A 6,000-nucleotide genomic window follows, 5' to 3' on the forward strand; every position below is an offset into this window, starting at 1 on the left:
TGGCTGGGCTGCCCAGGACTCTCATTCAGCTCCTTCATCACCCAGGCTTGCTTCCCAAATGACGAACTATCAATATCACCAACGATCATCAAACACACCTGAAACTTTTATAGAGCCTCACACCTGATTTGTAATACATGCACATTAAAACTAAAGTGTAATACCACTCACCACCACCGGGGCAACTTAGAACAAACGACACCACATGTAATAATTCTAATGGCCACCGGGGGGCAATCAACCCACTTTGGCACAAAGCTAAAGGAAAAAAAGTTCACTTTGTCCATTTACTTGTCAGATCCACCTTGGATCATGACAGCCATCTCCTAAGAATTTCACATCCACACTATGAATTAAATTAAAAACTGAAACAACCAACTATTTTTTTTTTTCACATAGGGCAAATAGCTTCACAACTGAATGCAAAATATATCCTCGGACATGATGTGATGATGATGAATCCCACACAGGCTGGCACTGCCAGGAGCCATTGCCTAAATAAATCACACCAACTTTTTAAACAAGTTGTCTAATCCACCTTCTAAAGTTGGCCATACACTTTAGAAAGCATTCGGATGACAGCTACCTCTCCTAATTACCCCATACACACGAGTACTCAGATTGAAAGGGAGTTCCTATGTTCTCTATGAGACAGCCGCTGCTAGCATAAGCTTAACAGCGTCTTATACCCAAGTCGAAGATTGGACGATTGAATTCCAACCGCATTATCATTATTTCCCCTAAATAATCTGACAGAGGACAGTGAAATACGTAAGAAGTTCAGCCAGTGTCCCTGAAATTGGCTGCTTTGGATGACATACCTAATTTGTGTTGGGGATCTAGCAGGCCTAAATAGGTAGCATAAGAAACTGACTGAAGAATCTGTTCATTTGCGATTCATTTGCATAACAGTTCAACAATAAATTTATTTTCTAAAATAAAGGTATCAATTTAATCAGCATTACAGCACCTTTACATAGATGCCATTTGTTTGGGGTATAATCAGCAGATTCCCTTTAAACTAATGTTTTGTTGAAGTACCCTTTTAATTTAAGACAGCATTGTCTTTTGGGGTAGAGATCTATCAGCATGGCACATCTAGAATTGGCAATCTTTGTCCACTCTTCCTTGCAGTAGCTCCAAATCTGTCTGATTATGAAGTCATCTCTTTTGTACAGTGCCCTCTTCAGTTCAACTCACATATTTTCAATTGGAGTCAGGTCTGAGATCTGGCTGGGCCATTCCTAAACTTTGATCTCTTCTGGCGAAGCTATTTTTTTTTATTGATTTGAAGGTATGCTTAGGTTTGTTTCTTCTGAAAGGTGAAATTCCTCTTCATTTTCAGCATTTTAGCAAAGGCCTAAAGGTTTTGTTGCAAAATTGACTGCTATTTGGAACTGTTCATAATTCTCTCCACCTTGACTAAGCCCATAGTTCCAGCTGTCAAAAAACAGTACCAAAACAATGCTTCCACTATGCTTCACTATGGGTATGATGTCTTTTTGGTGATGCACAGCATTAGCTTTTCACCAAATATACCTTTAGTAATTATGGTCTAAAAGTTAAACCTTGGTCTCATCATAAGACCATACACTTTCCCACATGCTTTTGGCAGTCTAGTTTTTTGCAAAGCATAGCCAGAATTTTTTTTTGTTTGTATGCAAAAGGCTTCTGTCTTGTCATTCTATCCCACAGGCCAGAAATATGCAGAATACGGGAGATTGTTGTCAAATGCAGTACACAACCAGAATGTCACGCCGTTCTGTCTGTATCTGCTTGTCGGCGTGACAATTCATGTGTTTGCTTTAACCCCTTACTCCTTTCCCCCCTAATTGAGCTGGGATACTGCTGGCTGTTACCTGTATGGAGCCTGCTCAGTTCCCTGCTCTGCTGTGTAGCTGCACATGTGTTGTCAGGTCTTTGCTCTGCTGCTTGACCATTCGCATGTTTGGTCCCTGGTCACCGCTGTGGAAGCTGTCCGTGGGTTGTGAGGTCATTTACAGCTGGTGCATGACTTTCCACGTGTGTCTAGGCTTGCAGACGATGCCAGGTGCTCTAAGCTGCAGTTCCTGCACTGATTGTGCTGCAATGGTTTCTGTGTGTGCTTAGGGTGTGCGCAGCCACACCTTCCCTGCTTTTATCAGGGTTAGTGTGTGTACTTGAAATGCTGTCCCCAGCCAATTGCTGAGGGGCAGCTCCTTTATAAACTTACCCTGCCCTATGGGCGGGGCCAGAGCTACTCACAAAGCTCCTGGACTTTGCTATGTGTGTCTCGTGTCTGTGGACCTCGTCTGTCTCGGTTATGGTATCAAATTCCCTGCCTTGATTCCTGCTTTGTCCTGTTCCATCACCCTGCCCCGGAGGCGGTATATCCGGGCCGGAATCCATGCTCCTGTACCTGTCCTGTACCTGACCCTGTCTAAATTCGCCCTGGCCTAGAGACGGTGTATCCAGGCTTGAAGCCTTGATCCTGTACCGGTCCTGTACCTGACCCTGTCTAAATTCGCCCTGCCCTGGAGGCGGTGTATCCAGGCTTGAATCCCTGATCCTGTACCTATCCTGTTCCCTCGCCCTGCCCCGGAGGTGGTATATCCGGGCCTGAACCTTTGATCCTGTACCTGTCCTGTACCTGACCCTGTCTAAATTCACCCTGCCCTGGAGGCGGTGTATCCAGGCTTGAATCCTTGATCCTGTACCGGTCCTGTACCTGACCCTGTCTAAATTCGCCCTGCCCTGGAGGCGGTGTATCCAGGCTTGAATCCCTGATCCTGTACCTATCCTGTTCCCTCGCCCTGCCCCGGATGCGGTATATCCGGGCCTGAATCCTTGATCCTGTACCTGTCCTGTACCTGACCCTGTCTAAGTTCGCCCTGCCCTGGAGGCGGTGTATCCAAGCTTGAATCCTTGATCCTGTATCGGTCCTGTACCTGACCATGTCTGAACTGTCTGCTGTGTTATGTTCCTGTAATCCCTCTGTGTTTGGAGCCCCACACCCAGTGACTCTGAGACTCTTGTAACCGGCGTTCCTGCTGAGCATCTACTATGCTGTGCTCTGACTACCATGCGGTGCTAGCTCCATGCAGGCCCAGCAATCCTGCGGTGTTAGCACCATCACGCTTGAGTTCCTTCCTAGGTCCGATGCCCGGAGCCTGATGACTGCAGTCTGGAAACCTGATGACCGCTGCCTGGAGCTTGATGACTGCAATGGTGCCTGTAGGTCGTGTTGGATGTCCGGAACCAAACGACTCCCGTCTGATGTCTACCGGTGACTCTGATGTCCTGTGGGTGACCCTGATGTCCTGATGACCTTGTGTACCCTGATGTCCTGATGACCTCGTGTACCCTGATGTCTTGCCTGTGTCCTGATGACCTCGTGTGTCCTGATGACCTCATGTGTCCTGATGACCTCGTGTGTCCTGATGACCTTGTGTGTCCTGATGTCCTGATGACCTCGTGTGTCCTGATGTCCTGATGACCTCGTGTGTCCCGACGTCTTGCCTGTGTCCCGATGTCCCGCTTATGAGTGCCTCGGTGATCCGATGGTGCCTTGGGGTCCACTGGGTGGTACCCTTCTGTGAGGTGTGGAATCGGGAGCCTGGTTTAGCCCTGTTTTGTCTATGTACTGTGACTTTACTTTAAGTAAACTTTACTTTATTTATACCTGAAGTTGTGTGGTGACATCAAGTCCTACGTGTCCTTGCCCACATGCTCAGCTGCCACAGTATCCCGGTCACTGCCCTTCCCTAGTTCGGGTAGGCCCGGGCCCCCCTCTGTGGTATAGAGGGTCCATATTGCGTCCCTGAGGGACGCCCGCCCCCTCGTCATGGCATGGAGGTGCCTGCTGGGCCGCGTCTGCGGCTGCAGTTGTGACAGTACTTGCTAGAAATTCCTGCAGCTATTTTAATGTTTATGAAGGCCTTTTGGCAGTCTCCCGGATTATTTTTTGCCTTGACATTTAATAATTTTTCAGGGATATCCAATTCTAGGTAATGTCACTATTGTGCCAAATTTAAGTCACTTCTTGATGACAATCTTTACAGTGTTCCATGATATACAGTATCTAAAATTTTGGAATTTTTTTTACCCTTCTCTTGATTGATAACTTTCATCAATGAGATGTCTTTGCTCTCTTGTCAGCTGCTTACGATTCTTTGTATTTGCTGTAGAATGCAACTAGGAAAACGTCAGAAATATCTTACAAGAATAGTTAGATTTTGTAACAACCCTGCTGGCATCGCTGCATGGCCTCCCATCCCCCACTCACCAACTTACTCACTGCTCCAGGTCATGCTGTGATTTCTCTCTGCCGCCAGCTCATTGCCTTGTCTCCTGTCTGCTATGTTCATGTTTCCTGACTGTGTGTATAAGGGGGCGGCGCCTGAACTCTCTGCTTCTAATGAAGTCAGGGTGCACCTGGCTCATGTGTCCCTGACCAATTACCAAGAGCCCTCTACTATTTAGGGCTGCTCCACCCATTGGAACCTTGCCTGAGCAATGTCTAAAACTCAGTTAGTGTTTTGCTGCTGAGTAAGCCAGGTCCTGTTCTGTATTTCTCCTTCTCTGGAGGCTACACTCCTAGCTTTCTTTTGTGCCTGTCTATCTGCCTTCCAGGAGGCAGAATATCCTGGTCTCTGTGCTATAGCTCCTGACCTTGTCTTGCCTAGTACCTCCGTCCGCCCTCCAGGAGGCAGAATATCCTGGTCCTTGAATCTTTGTCCCTGTACCTTGTCTGAACTCTGTTCTACCCCTGCCTCCTTGTCTTTGGCTTCTTTCCCTGCTGTGTCTGTCCCTGTGTCCTCCCTGTCCGTGCTCTGCACCCTTGCAGCTCTGCCTGCTCTGCACCCTTGCAGCTCTGCCTGCTCTGCACCCTTGCAGCTCTGCCTGCTCTGCACCCTTGCAGCTCTGCCTGCTCTGCACCCTTGCAGCTCTGCCTGCTCTGCACCCTTGCAGCTCTGCCTGCTCTGCACCCTTGCAGCTCTGCCTGCTCTGCACCCTTGCAGCTCTGCCTGCTCTGCACCCTTGCAGCTCCGCCTGCTCTGCACCCTTGCAGCTCTGCCTGCTCTGCACCCTTGCAGCTCTGCCTGCTTTGCACCCTTGCAGCTCTGCCTGCTCTGCACTCCTGCAGCTCCACCTGCTCTGTACCCTTGCAGCTTCACCTGCTCTGCACTCCTGCGGCTCCGCCTACTCCGCACTCCTGCTGCTCCGCCTACTCCACACTCCTGCGGCTGTGTTACTAACCTGTTTTGTCATACTCCACTCTCTCCTGTCAATACCCGTACCTGCTCCTCCTGTGTGAACAGGTCCAAACCTGTTCCGTCATACTCCACTCCTTCCTGCCTATACCGGTACCTGCACCTGCTGTGTGAACAGGCCCCTACGTGTTCCTTCTCATACCATGCCAGCCTGCCCTGTGTCTCATCCATGCCAGCCTGTCCAGTGTCTCGTCCGTGCCAGCCTGCTTTGTGTCTTGTCCATGCCAGCCTGCCCTGTGTCTCAGCTGTGCCTGCTGTGCTCACCTGCCTGCCTGTCACTCGCACCTGACCAAGTGTCCTGTCCCCGAGTGGGATCAGAAGTCACAGCCAGACACCACCCTGGAGTGGCACCTGGCAGCTGCCTACCGCACAACCCTGACCTCACCATTGGAGGCTCCAGAGAAGACCAAGGCAGCTGTTTAAGTCACGCCCCTTCCAGGGTAGTCTGGTCTGTGGCACAGTGGGGCCACAACCCCCCGGCCAAATTATGGCATTTATGTACACAACCACATCACAAATTATTAGAGTGTGTTCACACTTATGCAACCACATTATTTTAGTTTTGTTATTTTTATTTTCCCCCTCAAAATGATTTCAATTTTTCTCAATGGATTTGTACAGATTATAAGTGACATTAAAGGTGGAAAAAGTTTTGAAATGATTCTTCTTGGTATAATTTTTGTACATGACATATCTGGCATTTTAACAGGAGTGTGTGTAATTTTTGTATGGACTGTATGTAGCTATA

Source organism: Dendrobates tinctorius, unplaced genomic scaffold, assembly GCF_039654945.1.
Source record: "Dendrobates tinctorius isolate UK_male_01 unplaced genomic scaffold, ASM3965494v1 ptg000075l, whole genome shotgun sequence".
In the NCBI taxonomy this organism is placed as follows: domain Eukaryota; kingdom Metazoa; phylum Chordata; class Amphibia; order Anura; family Dendrobatidae; genus Dendrobates; species Dendrobates tinctorius.